Source organism: Phasianus colchicus, chromosome 3 (genome assembly GCF_987193195.1).
Source record: "Phasianus colchicus chromosome 3, bPhaCol1.hap1.1, whole genome shotgun sequence".
NCBI lineage: Eukaryota > Metazoa > Chordata > Aves > Galliformes > Phasianidae > Phasianus > Phasianus colchicus.
Window position 1 is genome coordinate 45,081,987 of NC_143438.1, and position 20,514 is coordinate 45,102,500.

At 37.4% G+C, this 20,514-nt stretch overlaps 1 protein-coding gene across 8 annotated transcripts in view; it reads right to left on the bottom strand.

Moving 5' to 3' along the window:
• Positions 1-20,514, bottom strand: part of PTPRM (protein tyrosine phosphatase receptor type M) — a 460,562-nt gene that overhangs the window by 62,394 nt on the left and 377,654 nt on the right. The gene's annotated exons all lie outside the window — the stretch shown is intronic.

Sequence of the window (20,514 nt, forward strand, 5' to 3'; positions counted from 1 at the left end):
ACAAGTTTTACTTACTTCTTGGCAGATAGTTCATGCATCAAAACACACTTAGGCATTAAAAAAGGTGAATTAATCTAGCATATACGTATCTTTTCTAAAACATAACTTATGCCATCAAGGTGATTTTTTGCCAGAGAATAAAAATGATATGATTTCCTGAATGATATAATCTATGTAGTATTCACTCAACCTTTGTGCTGTAGTTAATAAATTCAATAAAAAATGAGAAAGTTTAAGGTCCTAAAAATATATATTTGCATTAATGAAGCATACAATCTAGCATACAGGCAGCAAGTAAGTTTACGACACACGTATTTACATAATTTCTTGATTTTCACCTGTCGACGGTTTACCATGACATCACCCTGTCTCTATCTCATTTAATGTAGATGCATTCTATCATTCCATACTGAAATATTTATTGTGGAGTAAAAATATTTAATTGCCAAGTGAACCAGTGGAATTCTATCAGGACAATGACCAGCCTTAACTCATGTTTTGATCTTTTCACTGGAATGAAGCACATAATCTATTTTTTTTTGGTATCAGAAGTCAGAAATGGCTAAGTCCCAAGCTAAGGGAAAACATCAAGAGGCTTGTGCTTCTCACAGGACCTCAATATTTTCTGAGTGGTTTAAAATAGATAATGCCCATGAAATAGAAGACACTGTCCTTAGTCCTCACACCTGAAATGCATTATTGTTCAAACCCCAACTATTCCATTATTAAAGAGCATAACAGTAAAAATAAACCCTTGATCTCTTTCTGAAGTCAATGAAACACGGGGACATCTGATATGTAAAACAAATTTTCTTTTACTGTTTTCATTAAATTGATACAATTGCTACAATTTGAAAACTCCTGGAAGTACATGGATTAATTCTAAGAAGTTTGTACAGAGTAACGTGAGAAAAAGAGGCTGCATCAAATGGTTTCAGTTTGTTTGCTCTATAGTATTCTGCACTTCTTTAGAAAAAAATTTAAAGTTTGCAAATTGAAATGGTTAAACTTCACTACTACTAGTGATATTTTTCTTAATGATGGGATATTGCCTTTGGATACAGCTCTGAAAAATGCAGTTACCTACCAAGATAGAGAATTTAAATGCTTTACATCTTAAGATGATTTATAATTTTGTTTCTGTTTGCCAAAAAAAGTGTAAATGATGATCTGATCATTTATTGGCCAATGGTATCTCGAGCAAGTCATTCAAATCCACAGCAATCTGAGCTCAGACTAGATGGAAAATTTTTTTGCAGTAAATCAGGGTACAATGAATAAGGAATTGTTCTCTCTGGGCAAAAACAGTGATCAATGCCACAATTTCTTGCAAAGTTCGCTCTCTGGAGTTCGGTGGCCCTACCAGTAGCAGGGGGTTGGAACGTGATGATCCTTGGGGTCCCTTCAAATCCAAGCCATTCTATGATTTTATGATTCTATTCTCAGACAGCACTGAGAGATAACCATTTAAACACAAGGCAAAATGGAAATATTCATCAACAAAGCCCCAGAAGGCAGAACAAAAAACCAAACTGTTTGTTCTATCTAAAACTTGGCTGAGCATCTTCATCAGGATTTTGCCTTTCAGGTAGTGAAAATACAGAGAATTCTAGTTTCCTTGCAGTCCCTTTGCTAGAGACTACTTCACAGAAGACATTGTGTAGCAAATGGTTATGAGTTTAATCCACTAACCATCACATGCGGTATTACAAAGAAAGAGTCTTGCTAATACAGCTTACAAATCACACCTTGAAGTATGGAGGACTCAAATATATTCTCAGGGACTCCCTGCTTCTCCCTGTCCCAGAGTAATGAACTTTCACAAAATTATTTTAAACAAATCAATTAAGAGTAAATCTCTAGAAACAACTGGGAAAAATTTTTACAGTACTGAATTCAGGAAAGATACACAACAGGCAATGCACTTTTCTGGGCAGCTCATCTGCTTCTCATCTACAAATACATGGATTCAATTTCTCCCATCTGTTTGGAACTTCTGAAAACAAAGATAAGCTTAACAAGTCCTACAGATAAAATATATCCTAACAATATATATTCAACGTAGAATATAACCATAACAAAAATGAAAACTAAGAAACAGATCTATGTTTCCAGTTCCTATACATTGACTTCATTTTCCTTATCAAGCATGCATTATAGAAAAAAGAGGTGTAGATGCAGATTATTCTTTCTTTTTAATCAACAAGTTTGTGACTGAAATAAAATCTATCATACAGAGAGAACAGACTTTATGCAGAGACCCATTTTTTAAAATTCTTTTTGGAATGCACACACATATTTCAGTGAGAGGTGTACAGAAAGGATAATTTGAAGGAAAAGATATTACGGTGTGAAAGCATAAAAAGAAACAGTTATTGTAGAAGACAGCTGGAGTGTCATTTCCTAAATTCCCCATGTGCTACCATTACACAAACTGCAACAGAACGATAATCCACAATGAATTATATGGAGAAATCCCATTTGTCCCACAAGTAAAGAACAGAGCAGATACCTCATAACAGATGATCTGTCAAGATCTTCCTTTACTTGTGAGAAATATATTTTTCATTGTAGAATTTTTTTTAATGTCTTTTCTGACATATCACTCTCTGGGGATGCTGCTGCACAGCAGCCCACACATTATCTTTGTGGCTATTCATCCTGTTTCATCCCTTAAAGTTTCTTAAAAATGCAGACTATTAGGAAGAAATACGTTCCCAAACAGTGTTGTTCCACCAAGGGTAACAGAGAACTGAAAATAAGCGTAGGACATTTCTCAAATTTTAAACACATTTTAGATACATATTTCTTTAACTCAAATTGCACAAAACTTTAGCTATCCAGCCCCCATGAATTATGTGAAAATGAAACAGTCTTCAAAGCAGCTGTTGTTGCGGCAGGCATCTCAGTATTCAACATCTATTGTCATTCAGTTATTAGAATGCATTTCCATAATCAGGAAAGAACACTGTTTCTGAAAACAATGGAAACATACAGAACTGCAGAACATGCAACATGAGAACTGGTCAATGGATGCAGCAGCAGGATCGTTCTAGGATAAATGTGAAGCTTTTACTTGCTTTAAGTCAATGCAGCAGTGGTTTCCATTAAAAATTAAATATTTGCCAAGGGCTAATTCACTGTGACCCTCTGACTAGAAAGTAACTGCAATATCTCAAAAAAGAGATGGAGATAATCATTGCAAATACTGATTTTTTAAAATTATTCCCTTTTCTCATTTAAAATTCATAAGAACAGAAAATATTGGAAGGGACATATATAAAAGTACATTTATTTCTTTCTTCCAAAAAAATACTTCATAGTTGCTAGGTGACAACAGTGAAGTCTCCTACAATGTCATTTAGAAAATGACAAGCAAAGAAATGAGAAATTAAGGACATCATAATTCCTGCTCTGCCTACTTAATAAACAAGCACATTATTCACAAGAACAAAGAAATACATATTTCACTCTGTTACAATCTTAAGTCTCATCTGTAGATCTGTTTTTAAAATTATGACTTTATATGACGTCAGTTTTGGTGGCTCATTTTCCTGAGTGGCTCTAAGTTTCTCCACTGATAACAATCATTTTTCCATTGCTATTTCTAAACAATCTGATTGAGATGTATTTTAACAATATGAATAATTTGACCTATTTAATTTTAAATGTCTCTGGATTACACACTAATTTAGGCCAGAACAGACAACTAATGGAGATCCTAATAGAGGTCCTTGTCTAAAAGGAATTAGTTATTTCAGAAACTTACGTTTCCACCACAGGTACATAGAGCTGCATCTAAATCAGATGCCTGAAATGCCCTGAACTGGACAGTGAAGATACATCACTCGTTTTACCTAAATATATATCATGCTTTACTGCTGCTCTGCACAGTTTATATGCAGATATTATGGATGGAAAAAATGCAGCCATTAAACTCTGAGTTAAGATCCTAGTGTTGTGTTAGACTCTTCTTTGCATTTACAAACCCTAATAAATGCACCTTATATTTTAAGCAGTTCCATAAATGTTTGCAGGACAAGGATCTCCAGGCTCATTTAATGAATACTGCAAGATTTATAAGGTCTGTAAATCTGTCACTTCATTGGTTTTTCATTATTCAGAATCTTCAAAATACCAGGCGCTGGAGGATGTTCTTGTTACTTAATAACATCAAACGGATCTTGAAACAAAAAAGTGAAATTATCACACTCATTTTGCTGATAACTGAGGATTTGAATTATTAAGGAATTGAGAAGGAAAAATCATTGGTCTGTTACACTAAAAAAATCTGCAGACATGGTCCACACTGTGAAACAACAGTTCTTTTAATCTTCTGGTCGTTTTGAGAAAAGATTTTATCATTGAAACTGCATCACCTGTAAGTAACTGATTACTGTAAGTGTTGGTGAGCAGTGGTAGAGGATTTCACCAATTTCAACCCAACCTCTGCAATCAGCACTTTGTAGTTCAGTCATTGCTTTGGTCACTGAAAACATTTGTGGATGACAGCATGCCACCAGAGAATATATTTGCCATCATCTTTTCCTCTTCTGTCAGCTTCAATCACTGAGAATTATGTCCAGTTTTCACACAATTAACCAAATTTCACACAATGTCAAGTAACACAATTTAAAAAAAACAACAACATTTTACTATGCCTGCCCTTGAAAACTGCCTTTAGCAAGAGCCATTGTGAAAATCTATCTAATCAATGTAAACTGCTTTCAGCATTTCTAAAGCACTTATCAGTCTGTTATTGTAACCTAGGTCTGAAGATGGAAGAAAAAATAAAGAAAAAATAAAGATAATGCAAAAAGAATTACTAATGTTATCTCCTATATTTGCTCTATCAGGAATTTCCTGGTAAAATAGGCTTAGTTTACATAATGTTTTCTGAGTGTGAGATTTAAGGTGCAAATCAGTTCTAAAGCAGATGCAAGTTAGGACAATTCTTGTCCTAACTACGGTGACTCTCTAATATTATTCTGACTGCAACTCCTTTATGTGCTTGGGACACCTTAAACTGATGTGAAAAAGAAATACCCATGAATTAATGGATTCATAAATGCTGGCATAAAGTTTTGTCTAAGATAAGGAACAGCCTTTTTCTTCTCAGTTCCATTTGGGTTACTCTACAGAACACAAGAGAGAAAGAGTAGGAAAGCAAAGTCTTTCAGGTCTTCTGAAGCACTAAACTTCATAGTCATTGCTCACATTAAATGCTGAGGAAATAGAAGGGGAACTGTTACCTCCTTCCCCAACTGCATCATGACTTACATTACTTATTAAAACTCAGGTTTTAATAAAAAGGACCAAAAAAAAAAAGTGGTTAGACAAAATATGGTACTAGTTGCATTGGTTCCATTTTCAGAGGCAAAATGTAATTTGTATGACTGTATATATCTTTGATTGAAGTGCTTTTGTACCTGAGTCCATTTTGTCACCTCACTGTCATTTGGTCTCCTTTGCTGGAAAAGCAAGTGTGATGGAGTACTTTTTTAGTAACAGGGAATTATATTCCTTGTAATTTTAAAACTAACCTATTTATGAAATCTCTTGATGTAATTTCTTATCTTGGTATCTAACACTGCTACACCTGAAGTTCACTTGTGTGATTAAACAGGAAGGAATATAAATATTTAAAGATTCTGTGGAGTGGTCTAAAAATTTGATAGATAACCTAGATTCTATAGGCTTTCAGGGCCATTTCCATTCTATCTACTTAAGTTTTAAAAACTCTATTATTTCATTCTTTTAAAATACTTCAAGACTTCCCAATAAGGAAAGATTTTAGAAATACGGCATAATGTGAATTAGTAAAACGACTGCAATAGAATGCACAATTAAAATTCTAATTTGAAACTTACTCCCCGACATACCAGATAGCAATAACTTAACCTCATTAATCTTCCTGATTTATCTTTAGCAGAAAATATAGTATGTTGATGAGATTTTACAATCCTTTTTTATAGGAAGGACCCTCTGGGTAAAATATGCATGTTTGCACTTATACCAATGTACAGGATATATTATTTTTAACTTGCGTGTAAAAATGTTGGTCTCAAGCAGTGCTTATTTAATCTCATCAACAGATTTCCTGTTTTTGGAGGATTTAACAGACGTTTTTCATGTACACCACATGCCATTTTCGTAAGTAAATCCCTTTATTTCTCTCCACTTTTTTAACACTATGCAATTCAATCTTTTGTTCACAACTATCATACCTGGTAAGTTTTCAAGAAGACAATGAACATGAGCAACATTCATGACTGTAACATCTGTAAAACAATAAAGTGAACCTACATAGGCTCCACTGTATACCAACTATTTCCGTGCTTTGATAGGAAATCTCTTCCGGGGAAATACAGAGAGACACTGATCACCACAAAGGCACCATCCATCCTTCTGTGAACAAAACTATCCACTTCATTATTCACTAACTCTATCTCCTTCCCTCCTCCCTATGTTGTTCCAAAGGATGTAATTACATGTGTCAGTTGCACACTACACAAGTAAAAGATGATACAGAGTTGTTTTATATCTTAATGAGAATTCCTACTTACCAAGATACAAATATTTACACAGAAAGTACCAGGACTTAAGATTACACAGTGCACAGAATGTGTAGATTATTATTTTGAGAAATGCTAAACTAAATTTTTATACTATGTTTGAAAGGGTAACATATACATACCTCAATGATTAGGATAGAAGGAAAGTATTCAGCCTGGTTACTATGATAAAGCTTGAGTGATGTCAAAAAGGAATATATCTTAAGGTATACCGAGTGAAGGCTGGCACACCAGCTCTGAGCTAATGCAGGCATCTAAGGTACAATTCCATTCATCTAAGTATGACTTAATTCAGGGCAATTAAAGAAACTGCTACTACTACTACTACTATTACTAATACGCCTCTTTAGCTCTCATCTTCAAAAACTCATCTTACCTTCCTGTGTTAGAGGACATCTTATCTCTAATAATAGAGGAGCAGCTATTACCCAGCACTTTGGTGAGCTGCTACCAAATTCACAGTTTAGTCGCATTTCCTTTCCCTCTGCTTAGAGTTACAAACATTTAGATAAGGATGGCTGTATTCTGGTGCATTGCTACTCTATTAGAATTTCAAAAAGTATGCTTTTGATTTTTTGCATCTCTTCTTGCTTTACATTTCCAAAATATTCTTCAAGCACCTTAATGCCAAGCAAAGCATTCCTTGCACAACACAATCTGGAACTTAGAAGTACAGCACTCTATTAATTTTCTATATTACACACAGAAACATGAGCAAGTATGTGGATTCTAGAATGTGTTTTTTAGGTGTTGTAGAGCTTTGAGAATACTATTTTGGATCTTTCTGTGTGCTTCAAAATTTAATTCAGAACATCAATTGAAGATTTAAATATTCTGACTTTAATCCATTATTCCTCCTAAAAAATTACACTATGATGCTTGATTTACCTCACAAATAATAAAAGGTTGCTCCAGGGAACAGTTTCAAAGAACTATGAAATGTTATTAAAGCAGAACATAAAAATAAATTGTGCTATGGAAAAAGTAGGGAAGAACTACTCCAATTTTTGAGTTTGCAATTGGTTTAAAGCATAACAAAAAAGAAAGAAAAAGATGAAGAAAAAAGGATGAAGAAAAAAAGAAGGAGAAGAAGGGTGAAAAGAAAGAAGTGAAAATATTTTCAGTTGTCAAAATAGAACAATATGCATTTAGTGTACGTAGTAAGATTTCTGTAGTAGTCAGAACTTTCTGTTTACTCACGTTTACATGTAGTGATTGATAAGGAATACTCTACTCATTGCCTACATACTCTAGATGATGTGTTAAACCAAGCTTAAGGATTCCAAGAAACTATCTGTGAAATATGTGGGAATACTTATTTCTATGGCAAAAGGACTGGATCAATGCTGTAGGCCTTGACACTATTCTTTATGCTACAGTTACTCTACAGATAACTATGTTACTTGAGCAGGTACTATTTGATACCTATGCACTTCTGTCATCCACTTGCTGAAGATTATTTCTAATGAAAGGTGATCAACATTGAATTGGTGGACATACAAAAATAATAACAAAATTGACTTCTGATACCTTCATAGTGAAACCAGTTGTATTTTTTTTGTTTCTATCTGAATAAATCACTATAATTGAGACACTCTAAGCCAAGCAAAGAATTTGCAAGAACTGCCTGACTCTTTAAATTACCAAGCAACCCAAGCAGAAAAAAACTGAAAACTTAAAATTTTCATAGACCTGCTGCTTCTGGTTTAGAACCGCACAATTGGAAAAGCCTTGAACCTAATAAGATTCCCCAAAGTAACAGAAAACAGCACGTGGAGAGAGGAAACAATCATGTAAACGTTGAATTTGAAAACTGAGCAGAACTCATCCTATCTTCATCCAAGTTATAATGTACAACTTGATCTAACTGATCAAGAGGTTAGCTGATCTCTCAAAAGAGTTAAAGCATCCCCTCAGAACCTGCTCACTAAGTGAGCCCTAAGGTTTTTCAAGAGCGTATCTGGGCCACTGTAGTTCATACGGTTTTGACACAAGACAAGAAAGAAACGAAGCTCATATAATAAGGTTTTAATTTTCTTAAAGAGTGACAATAACATACTGAAAAGCTACAAGATAAAAGCCCAGATTCACTATACAGTGCACAGATGAAATGCAAACTTTTGCATGCTGTTGTTTTTCCTCAGTGGATAAGACAGCACTTTCCCCCATCCTTATTTCAAGGGAAATAAGAGTACTAGGCTAGGCTAAAATAGACAATAAGGGTCTACTTGCAGTGTCCTTTCAAAAAAAAACGATAGTACTTTATTGTGCTAGTTCATTACATTATTTGACCCTTACAGGAAAGTCTGGTGCCTTGGAGTCTGCTTTGTTTGTTTGCAAATGCACTCTTTGCTAGCATACACAAAGAAACTTCTTCCTTCCTCTAGGTCTGACTTTTAGTCCAGTATTTTCCTTGTTCTAGAAAAAGAGATCTACTGAGAACACAAGCTACCAAAATGACCTTGACTCAGCCAACAGATAAAGTCATGTGAAAGTTCTGTGGGTTAACAATGAAGGAGGGGAAAGAGGTTGCTGTCCCTGAAGCCTGACACTTGAGGACCAATTTTACATCATTAATCTAACATCATGTATGTGCTGCCAGTATTTTGCTGTTGGATCAGTACAAGCATACTATAGACAAATTACAGTTTAACAACAGCATTTATCCACAAGTCACTTGCATCATCCAGTCGTATTTGTATGTAATCAGCTAGGATATTCCTGATGCCTGAGAAAGAAATTTTGAAAGAGCATTTAGAAACTATCTGAACCTGTGCTGTCGTACAATACAATGAATACCTCCCAATGTCCCTGTGCAAATTTATCTTCTTCCTTTTTATCACTCACATAACATCCATTCTTTCCTTCTTTCATTATGCACTGCCAGTAAAATAAGTAATGGACTAACTGGAAAGGTTAAGGAGGTGGTGGAGTTACCAACTCTGGAGGTGTTCAAGGAACGTTTGGACGTTGTGTTGAGGGACATGGTTTAGTGAGAACTATTGGTGATTGGTGGATGGTTGGACTGGGTGATCTTGTGGGTCTTTTCCAACCTTGGTGATTTGATTCCATTCCATTCCACTCCATTCCATTCTAACAGAAAAACAGCAGCAGCCAGCAATAATGTTGGAATTGGCAATTAGAGTGCCATCAGTTACGTACAGAGCAGGCAGGCAACAAGCATGTCTCTCTCTACGCTAACAGTACAGTTTTAGAAAAAAACAAACCAAGTGTAATATTCACTGAAAACACATGAAAAAAGAAGGGGAGAGATTGCCCTTGTTTTACAGGACAGTCTTTTTCAAGCAAAATATATGGTGAAATCATGAGTTCCTTATGGATTATGGATGCAAATGGAAAAGTTATGAAATCCATGCAATAATGCAGATGTATTACAAAAATCAGTAAGAAATTCAAGGAACAAATAAAATCTTAGTCACAGAAAAAAATAGTTAAAATTACTGTTTACATTCACAGCTCTAAAAGCAGAAAAGGAATAATTACAGTTCTGAACTTAGATCACACTGATAACATTATTTTATGGAATTTTTCCTGATGTGCAGAATCCTTGCAAACATGTCTCCTAGCCAGGCTTTTGTTCAGTTCCTAATCTTGCTGAGTATCAAAACAATTCTTCAATAAAGAAGATTGAGGTTTAATGACTTGATTTATAATTTTGCAGGCTTTTTTTTTTTTTTTTTTTTTTCAATCTGCTTCTTCATTTCTCTTTTGCATAAACTGAGCAAAATGCAGCGATTTATCAACTGTCTGTGGACATTTCAAGATTTATATACATTGCAGCTCTACATTTTTTATTCTACATTTCCTTTCATTACAACACTGCACTCACGCTAGATTAATTGAGGCAAACCAACATTATAAAAGCTCTATTGAATAGCAGCAGATGCCTTTATTCTCCACATCTCTCTATAAAACCAAACTTAAAAATTTGAGTCTCTATATAAATATTTCCCTTATAAGACAATACAGAGATTCCAGGCATCTGGCTCTTGTTAAGCCAATCACTAGCTGTACAATGAGGTCCATATTTATCCAGACTCTTATTAATAAAAGTATTGTTCAAGTCTGTATGCCAAATTCTGCCAGAAGAACCAGAGAATACTATGAAGGTTGAGCTGTCAAGAATACTGAAGAATTCTAGTCTTGAGCCTTGGTGGAAGTCCCTGTAATTTAAACTTTTAAACAACACACGAAGACTTACTGTTGTGAGATTCAGAGACTTCAGTTCAGGAGGGAGTAGACTTGCCAGCTGGACCGCGAGTGAGGATATAGACTGCACAATGTACTCCTGGAGTGCTAGGATGTTCAATACTGGGTCCAAATCTGTCTAACGTCTCAATTAATGATCTGGATGATGGGGCAGACCGCACCCTCAGCAAATTTGGAGATGGAACAAAACTGGGAGGAGTGACTGATGCACTAGGGGGTTGTGCTGCCACCAGAGAGACCTGGAAAGGCTGAGAAATGGTCTCATCTCATGAAGTTCAGTGAGGGGAAGTGCCAAGTACTGCACCTGGGGTAACAACCCTAGGCACCTCTATAGGCTATCCAGTTGCAAAATATCCTGGCAGAAAAAGACCTGGTGGACATGTGATTGAATAATTCAACAATGTACCCTTGCCACAAAGACTACTGGGCTGCAGTAAGCAAAGCACTGCCAGCAGCTGGAGGGAGGTGATCTTCTTCTCAGCTCAGCACTGGTGAGTCCAGACCTGGAGTGCTTGGCTCCCCCATACATGAGAGAATCACAAAATCACAGAATGGTTCGGGTTGCAAGGGATCTCAAGGATCATGAATCTCCAACCCACCTGCCACAGGCAGGGTCATCAACCTCGCATTTAATATTAGACCAGGCTGCCCAGGGCCCCATCCAACCTGGTCTTGAACACCTCCAGCAATGGGGCATCTACAACCTCTCTGGGCAGCCTGTTCCAGCACCTCACCACTCTTATAGTAAAGAACTTCCCCCTGATATCCAGCTTAAATCTTCCCTCGCTCAACTTAAAGCCATTTCCCCTTGTTCTGCCATTCTCTACCCCTTCAAAAAGTTGACTCTCCCTCCTGAGAGACTTGAACAAACTAATGAGAGTCCAGAAAGGGAACATTACTATGATGAAAAAATTGTAGCATTTTTCCTCTCAGAAAAGGCTAAGAGAGTTGGGAATGTTCAGTCATGAGAAGTGATAGCTCAGCAGACGGGATCCATATAAAAACCTGACAGGAATGTGCAAGAGGAGTCAGTCAGGCTCTTTCCAGTGGTGCACAATAGCAGCACAAGAGGCAATGAGCCCAAACTGGGGCACAAAAGGATCCCTTTGAACAGCAGGCAGCACTTCTGTGCTGTGCAGGTGACAGAGCACAGGCTGTCCAGAGGCTGTGGGGTCTCCTCCTCCAAGACTTTCAGAAACTGCCTGGATGTGGGCCTGGGCACCCTGCTCTGGGTGGTCCTGCAGGAATTGGCCAGATTCTCCAGAGGGTTGATTTCCACTCAAGTCATTCTGAGATTCTGTGATTTTATGACATGTATTGAAAAAACTCTCTAGTAGGGCTATCAGTATCAAACTTGAGGCAGTAGAGAAGCATCTGGAGATTCTTCTGGAGAATCTGGGAAATGGATACTTCTGAAATTGCATATTATTTCACAATTTCTTCTAATGCTCGGTGCAAAAGTCATGTGAATGCAGCCTGTGATACTAGAATTTTACCCAACAGTGATTAAGACCTTCCTGATAATGACATGGGACATAGTACCTTCAAAATCAAGTCTCAGCCCAAGTTTTATCAAACCTAGAAACGTCCTGGAACCACCCAACATAAGTTACAATAAAAGATTTGTCTTCCAAAACAAAATAGGCTTCTGTGACATTGGAATGGTAAAAATAGTAAAGAATAGTAATACTGATTCAGGTTGAGTGAATCTGAAATTCTTGTTTTTTGGCCATGCTTACAGTATCCTACTGCTAACAACACTTTAGATTGTTAGCAGTAGGATACTGCTATCTTCAGTATCTATCAGTAGGAAACTGCAATTACTTTCCAGAAGAAATCTTTCAGTAATTGCAAACTTCCTGGATTTAGTGAAAATCTGTCAGTGTAGTGGTACCATGTTGTATTCTTGTTCCCAACCTAGCCCCACATCAAACTTTGTAAGCTGAGGCTTAGTTCTATAAGATTATGTGTAAAAGTATATGTGAGACAATACCCAAAATAAACATGGCTTGCTTTTTATCATTTTGGGTAGGGATATTATCATTCTTGGTAACTTTACTGTAGTCACGATAGTTGGTATCAGAACTTGTGATATCAGTTAAAATATACTTGACATCTGATCAAATGAATTCCGGCATAAACCAAGATAACTTTTCTGTTTTCCATTGAAAGAACCCTGAACATTTGCAGGCATGGAGAGAACTGTACAGTGAGCTGAGTACTTCACTGCTTTATGCACATGCATTTTCCGCTTTTTAAAATATAGCTCCTATTAGTGACAGTAAAAATAGCATTTTCTATAATACCTTCCCCCCCCTTTTTTTTTTCCACCAATGAAATAAGAAAGTGACTATTTTTGCTTTTTCTCCACTATTGCTCTACTAACCTTGAGCACTCCAACATATGGCTCCTGCACTCTAAAGCAGTCATATGGCATAAAGCAGTATTCAAATCTTTTGTTATACCATTAAAAAAAACATGTTACTATTAGCCTTCTAGATTACTCAGTCATGTTTCCAGGGATGATGGGACTTGCTGTTCTGCAAAACTGGGGAACTAGGACACATGAACAGATGACCTTATTCTCCCTCAACCCCAGAGATGCAGAATTTCCCACCCTAGTAAAATTCCTTCTGACATCAGTTTCCACACCCTGGCCCCCTTGTCAACATAATTGCTCGACTGCCTTTCTGGAGGAAATAGAAGAGTGCAGCTGGCTGCAAGGAGTAAAGCATGCATGTTGTCTACATCCTGCTCCTTACTTTTCTCAGTATTAGGGAGGAGTTTCCCCAAACTGTCCTGTTCACCACGCTCAGGAGAAAGAGCTGGCAGTTGCAGAACATGGGTGACAGAGGCACAGCAGGGACGGGCTGGTCCAAGCGGGGAAAAACAAAAATTGTGGCATACCTTGTAAATGCGTATTGTGTGGTAACAGCACTGTGCTTGCCAGAGTTCAAGAAGTGTCTGGACAAATCTTTCAGGCATATGGTCTCATTTTTGCGTGCTCCTTTGCACGGGTCCCTTCCAACCTGGAATAGTCTGTTGTTCTATGATCACTATTCCACACTACATAAGTGATTTCAAATATCCCTACAATAGCTATGGGACAATAAATGTTCTCACATTACCCTCTTCTGGTAGTCAGCAAGTGAGGAATGGAGTCCCCACAAATAGGAGAGGATGGAGCAGAAGGTTAAGTTTATCTGTGGGGAAGGTTCCTGGTATTGAGGAGGCACTCCTGGGGAGTCAGAGTAAAAACTGAGCAAGCACAAGTGGATCTCTGTGTCCATATCCAGCTAGACAAAAATTTACTAGTTTCATTCTTTTCTTGGCCCCTGGGCCAAGACTGTGTCTAAAAAACAGTTAAAACCTTACAGCAGCCCTAAATGCAACAGAAAGCATGGACTATTTTAGCTTCCTTTGTGTGGCAGAGATACACGTGCTTAGTAAACACTAGCAAAACAAACACAAACGCTGTGCAAAGACCTGACAAATGGAGGGAAAATATGTCAATCTCTAATGAGAACTACAATTAAACACACAAAAAGCATGAGCAATTTATATGACTTTTCCTTGTACTCAAGCAGTTTTCTATGTTCTACCTACTGTTCATTCTATAGACTTAATTTACAACATATGCATTGAAATGTAAAATTCAAGCTGGTGATGATGTAAAAGAAGAGACAATGAAAAACTCAGTGGTAAAACTGAAATGTGTATAGAATAAAGCAACAAGATACTAGGTTTGTTGGAGTGTTTTTCCAGTACAGAATGGAAGCAAATGCTTTTGTGTGGTTTGGAAGCTCAATCTGTTAAATTCCAAAACTCATGTAAGACTCACCCACTGTAAGTAACGTTGCTTACTTGAAAGTGCCTAATTAATGTAAACAAAGTTCTTTGTGGAATAAGGCACTGCTAAGAATTAAGGTTCAAGATTAGGCTTCAGGATAGGAACTATGTGCATTTTAAATAAAATCTCTTTTGTAAGGGCATTTCTTTTTTTTCCTCTTTTCCTTACAGCATCATCATCCTGCATTTCACAGTCCAAAAGCAGGACAGTGGATCAGGACCGTTGCTGAAGTGAAGAACTAATGGGTAAGCTGGCTAACTTAAAGAAGTCTGTGTTCTTTACAATATAAAGTAATGCTAGGGCTATAATATTCACTAATAGTATGTTAAAAAAAAAATAAAAATAACCATTTCACATTGTTTGCTTTGCTTTTATAGTATCATTGATACACTTTCTTCTTTATAGGTGTTAACAGCTCTACTAGGTCAAACCAGAGGTCCGTATACACCATTGCTTTTTCTGCAACAGTCCAGTAGCAGATGTTTACAAAAAAAAAAGAGCAAACAGAGAGTGAGACTTTCCCCACGGTACCCTCTTAACTTCTAGCAATCAATGGCTTTCCTGAGCAATCTCTTTCTCAGCCAGAGACTGCACACAGTCATTGTGTTTAACAATGAATTTGTCTAGCCCATTTTTGAACTCATTTATAATTTTGGCTTCACAGCAACTTGAGGCAATGAGCTCCCCCATGCAATTATGTGCTGTGCGAAAAATATTTCCTTTTGTTCATCTTAGACCTGCTGCATAATCGCCTTGTTGGGTGCTCCCGATTTCCTGTATTATAAGAAATCATGAATAATTGTTGTTAGCATTGCAGACCTAACACTGATCTCTGGCACCTCTCAAAATATCCTGAGGGGGGTATTAGAGCAGCCAGGAATAAGTGATATTTCATTCTCCTGGAAACAAGATACAGACTTGGTACTGGAGCTGATAAAGTGGCTCTGTGCCACTTTAAGGATTTCCTCACTCACACAATCTTTGCAGTTTGTTACACCAACCTTACAGAAGCTGTATATTGACAGTGTTACACAGAGCATAAAAGCAGAAGTTGAAACGCAAACAAGGCGAACAAGCAAAACTACAAACCAGAAATACTTAGTTTTTCTGTAGTCATTTTGTCCAATGACAAATGGAAACAGGCACAGATGAAAATCAAGGCTAACCGAACAAAAGCACAGCTGATAGCACAGCCTAACATCGAGGACGATGAGCTGAAATATCCTTCATGCAAACATCACACTGAACTGTTCTAGCAATGAGTAAAGGGCTGATGGCACTTTGAAGAGCAGTGCTAGTATCATAATAGACTGAGGAACTGTGGTATACAGTCTTTCTCAAGATTAAAAAGCACGTCTCAACTCGACAGTCTTGCTCAGATTCAGAAGATCTTGGAAGGACACACAAATCTAAAAAGAGCTTTGCACTGCAAGCCCTCCCTGTCTCTTTATGCCACTCTGTTTCTCTCCTAACTATTCATAGAAGGGGTTGGCAGTGGCTTTCAATACTCCTTCCTGAGAAGATGACACAAAATCTGATCCTACCTTTTCAACTTCTGTTATACCGTGCAGGAATTTTTGTTGCTTTATCGTTACTCTTGGTTAACAAAACCATTAAAGTGTGGGCATTTACAGTAAACAATTAGAATGGTAATATTTTCTTACTTCAAAACTCTAAGTTCTGTGATAGAGCCAAGTATTTAAGCATCAAAGGTAAAGTATTCCCATTACCTTCACTCAGACTAATCACATGCTTTAACTTTATGATTAAGTCAGGAACCAACACTTCACTGAGACTCTACCAGCCCAGAGCAAGCTCTGGGAGGCATTCAGAAAGGAAACCTGCTCCTGTTTGAGTAAGATAAAGACAAAAAACCTATAATCTCACTAAAAAGAGTACAGTTTATAATATCCCCTTCGCTGCAAGCTACCTCTATCAGCAAAGGCAGTCTCAGCCATGTCTGCTTTTGAACTCATCCTGTTCATCAAGGAAGGACTTTACCCCTTTGGTATGTGGTATGCAAGTGGCTTGTCTCATGAAGATTCAGATAGCTTTCTTATATATAATACAGTTCTTTACTGTTACACAGTAAGAGATAATTGCCCAGGCACCTGGCAGCTAGATGGGTAATAACTAGTCTCAGTTAGGTAGATGCATTTTAGCCCTATATAAATACAAGGCACTCATTTCTTCCATATAACAAAGCACAGCACAGTCAACCATGAATCTTTTTGAGGTCTTGAAGGGAAGAAACTGCACTGTCTTAGTGGATAGATATTCAGGTTTTGTCACTACAGCATAAACATGTCCAAACCATTAGTTGTCTGATGTCTGTGTATACAAAAACCTTAGTGTTGCTTCTATTTAGGTGAATAGTAAAATACAGAACAGAAAGGAATGTATATTGAATCAGTCCTTTACATTTGTTTGAAATGTACTGAACCTAAGATCATCCTTAAGGTCCTCCCTTGCCTTGGGCTCCAAATCATGCTGTAAGTCTAAAATATCCTTTTTCTGCCTTGTGAAGAAGTGTCAATACCAGGAATTTTCATCAGTCCTGAATCAAGCTGCAAACCCACTAACTCTAATTCTACATGGCTGATGCTGCTGTTGTATCATTTTAGAAATACTGAATCTCTCTATCTGACAGCATTTAGCAAGTTCTCAAAGACTGCCTGCTCTTCCTTCTGCCCACCTCCTGAGCTGCCTTATTTCCATGAATACTCCACTCTTCTCACCAGCTTTGGCTCAGGAGCCAGTTTTGTTCCATAGCTGCCATCCTCACCTTTCTTCCATTTTTGCAGCTCCTCGGAAATGGCTGACAAGCCAGGACCTCTCAGATGAGTGGCTGAGGACCCAGGGCTTCCTACCCACTTATTAGTAAGACAGAAACAGAGCCAAACAGATGGAGAACAGCAGTATCCAGCAACAGCCCGTGTGCTGGCATCGCCCAGCTTGTGCCCTGATTAGCACCCAGAGGAGCAGCTATCTCACTGAAGCATGCAGGAGATGGACGGAGACACTGGCAGGGAACCAGTGGGGTGGAAGGAGTCTTTGCCAACCTGCCTGGACGCCCAACTATGGCCAACCACAATTGCAGTGGACTTATCATCTCCCACAGAATTTTCAGTGCCCATCAAATCAGTATGTTGTAACCAAAAATTCCTTCCTGCTGGAAAATGCTAATCATTTTTTCCATTAACAGGACAATTCCTGAAGCACTGCAGGAAACGTTTAAGAAAAAACCTTGTGTTGCAGACAGTAAACTTCTTTAGACGATACACGAAGCCATGGGGTACACAAAAATACAGTTTTTCATTTCCTAAAAGATTCATGATGGCTATTTTAACTTATTTAAAACAAATACATTATAGAAAATTATGCATATTTTAGGAATGTTGTGGATAAACCAATGCTGAATTAAAACTCCTAATAGCTAAATTATGCTAACTTGATTTGAAAAATATTCCTCATGCTTTACAAACATCCAGTAATAATGATCTAGTCATGAAACCAGCAATAGACTAAAATGCATAATTATTTGCAGTGAATAAAATAAAGTCCATAGAAAACACACAGGGTGTATTTATAATTAATAAAAGAATAGATTATAATTGCATTTAACATCATTTGCATAATTTAAAATGGAATAACTACATGACTGATTTTTTTATGTCTTTTTAAAGGGCACTAATAAAATATGAAGGAGGCAAGGAAGCTTATATGAGTAGGAGATAATGAATAATATCCTTAACATTAAAATACAATCTATTATTCTGAACACATAAATTGGACCAATTCATTTTTGCCTGTCCAGTGGGAAAAGTATGGTACGTCAGCAATTTTCAAAAGTAAATAATATGTTAACTGAAGAAGAGATTACAGATTCTGATCAAATATTCAATGCCTTATTTGAATAATTAATAAATCAGTCTGGAGCAAATATGCAGTATATAGCTTCAAAAACTTCAATTTCTTTCGAATTGTACTTGTCATAAGCATTTAGAAAGTTTAACCTATCACCTCAGAACTGTGAGTGCTATCGCTGCTCTGGCAGATTTCCCTCTGGAAACTCATCTTATGAGTGAAATGAAGCTCAGTGGCCTCATTTAATTTCCTACTGTGGTGTTCAATAACCCATAATGACACATAGATTGACTAAATCTGAAACTAAATCCTAATTTCGGAAGGTACACAGCACAGAACGCGATAGTATCAAAAGCACGGTAGCAAGATTATGCAGCAAAAATGACTCGCCTAACAGACAGAGTAAAACAGATTCAGAGAAATCTGCTTAATGCAGCTCGACTGTTTCTCAACCTGTGTCTGCTAAAGGGGAAGAAGACTGGTCAGGCTGGAGAATAACAGTGCAACAGATTCCACGTGCTAAAATAGCAGAACGATATGTGGGTTACTAAAAGAATAGGCATGTGCGTACATGCAAAACATATGAGGTAGCAGTACGAGGAAAAAGACTGATGGTTTCCATTGAAAAGAATGTATAACCTCTGTGTTAATTACTTGGATTTATCAGATGTGGATACTGGATTTCAAAAGTTCTGCTCGCTGCCAAGTTGACAACAATCAGTGAGACTTGAAAGCTATTTCTTTTACTGCTCCAATTTGGCGTTGCACATGCTTACAAACCCTTCCAGAAGGAACTGAGCAAGATTTTGCAATGCCTTCAGGGAATAAAGGATCCTAAGGAGGGAGTCAAATAAAAGTGGTGCAAAATTAAAATGAGTTTTGAAGATTGCTGTGGCAGTTGGACTGAAGATGGAGGAAAAAAAGCAAACCAATCCAAAACAACCTTTCTAAATCTCCATAAAACTAAGTTGCATACAGTTACCAGTCACCTGTTCTAACAGACAGTGTTTAAAGGGATGCAATTGTTATGACAGATGCACTTAGAAGTTACCAGGCATTCCTTCGGATGCAGCCAAAACTTGAAAGACTGGGCTGAATTAGGCATCCTTATTCTTGTTATGCTGAGTTCATATACTACAGTTCAGAATGTCTGGGGTATCAAGGAGAAAAAAACAGGAGCTTGACACCCAGCTAACTAGACTGATCAGTACCAGCCATACCACAGCATGAGCAAACAGCTGCCTACACTGCACTGCACTAGGGGTATGGAGGGGCTATACCATATATACCTCCACAATTTTATTATTCAAACAGATAAAAACCCAAAGCCTTTGTACTGAAGCCACGACCTGCCTAAATCTATTATCTGTGGTAAGAATAAATTTTAATTAAACCTGCTTTAATGAAAGCAAACTAGAAAGCTGCTTCTGCATATACATGCACATCTATTTAAATTGGAGAAGAAGGCATTTAGGAAGAATTGGAGAAGGCATTTAGGAAGAGCAGGAGAAGGAAACAATGAGATTTAGAAACTCCTGGGGCACCTCAATCACTGGGCAATCACTGCAGCACAAGACAGGAAGGATTTGCTGTGTGACTGAGATTAAGCACTGTGACAGCACCTTTCATACATTCAAAACCCGTTAAGAACAAAAATTCTTAGTTACCAAGGATAGATTCAAAATTGTATAAGACCGGCAAACACATACGTGTAGTAAAATGAAAGTGTTTCTGAACTGAGAAAACCAAATTTCTATCAACTACTACCATCCAGTTAAAATTGTTATCAGCTGATTCCTTTTGATCATAGAATCATAGAATGGCCTGAATTGGAAAGGGCCACAACTATCATCTAGTTTCAACCCCCCTGCTACATGCAGTGTCACCAACCAGCAGACCAGGCTGCCCAGAGCCACATCCAGCCTGGCCTTGAATGCCTCCAGGGATGGGGCATCCACAACCTCCTTGGGCAACCTGTTCCAGTGTGTCACC